This window comes from Octopus bimaculoides, chromosome 3 (assembly GCF_001194135.2).
Source record: "Octopus bimaculoides isolate UCB-OBI-ISO-001 chromosome 3, ASM119413v2, whole genome shotgun sequence".
Classification (NCBI taxonomy): Eukaryota; Metazoa; Mollusca; class Cephalopoda; order Octopoda; family Octopodidae; genus Octopus; species Octopus bimaculoides.
Genome location: NC_068983.1, coordinates 166360600 through 166361851, shown reverse-complemented (window position 1 = coordinate 166361851; position 1252 = coordinate 166360600). Strand labels below are relative to the sequence as shown.

Sequence of the window (1252 nt, the reverse complement as noted above, 5' to 3'; positions counted from 1 at the left end):
CTTTTTTTTAAAACCCCTGGACTCCTTTAAATCTTGTCTTATTTGGATGGACCTTCATAACCAGTCAATGTTTTGAAAAAACATCACATATTTTTATAATTAAATATTGTTAGGAATTGTATAAAAAATATGTTGTGTATTGTAGAAGTATAACTAATTTATTGCTGATAAATTCTAACGACAAAATCTTATATGAACCCTCAAATGTCCTAAGGACCCTGGTTGAGAATCGTTGGTCTAACATATAAAAATACAGAAGAATTTATGGATAGATTCAACAGAAAAGTGAAATGTATCTTTTATACATTCAAATAAATGGAATGTGGCGAATGAAAATGTCTTGTATCATTTAAAGGATTCTGTCACTTTTGAAGAACTTCATTCAGGCTGCTGTCTTAGTACTAAGTCTGTTGTCATCTAAGACTATGGCCTGGATATGTGTATCTGTTGGTATTGTTTTACATGCCAAGAAAGATATGGATGTCTTAGTTTCTCATTTTCACCCTGTCAGATTTTTAAGATTTCGTGCATATGTATGCTTCTTCATTGGCTAAAAATAACCTTATTTGCATAAAACTCAACAATTCATTTTATATATTCATATGCTTTATTTTTATTTCTTTTCTCTATGATGGTTGTCTGTCTTAAAAATAAAATAAAAATAACTCACAAAATAACATATATATATATGTGTATATATGTATGAATCTGTTGAAAGAAATATTAAAAAGATCATAAAATGCCTTTAAGGGATTTTTTGTTTTTAAATCTTAAACTTGCTAAATTTTTTTTTAAGGCGCATGTTAAAAGATAAATTTATCATTTTACATTTGAAAATAAGTAAAAATATTGGAAATAAGAAAACCATATCACAATTATGATCTTTATTTCATGTAAGAATTGAATAAATTCTGAATGTTTTCATTTTTTTTTAATTTCAAGTTGTATACAATAATTTAGTTTTACTTTTGTTGCTTATTATTATTATTATTATCATTATTATTATTATTGTTGTTGTTGTTAGCAAACTGGCAGAATTATTAGTGTTCCAAACAAAATGCTTTATGGCATTTTTTCCAGTTCTTTATGATCTGAGTTCAAATTCTGCTGAAGCCATCCTTGCCTTTCATCCCTTTGGGGTCAATAAAAGAAAGTACCAGTCAAGTACTGGGGTTGCTGTAATTGACTTGCCCCCACCTCTCTAAATTGCTGGCCTTGTGCCTATAGTAGAAACTATTATTATTATTATTAT

At 27.7% G+C, this 1252-nt stretch overlaps 1 protein-coding gene across 8 annotated transcripts in view; it reads left to right on the top strand.

Moving 5' to 3' along the window:
* Window positions 1–1252, top strand: part of LOC106867341 (rho GTPase-activating protein 39) — a 452309-nt gene that overhangs the window by 153494 nt on the left and 297563 nt on the right. The window lies entirely within an intron of this gene.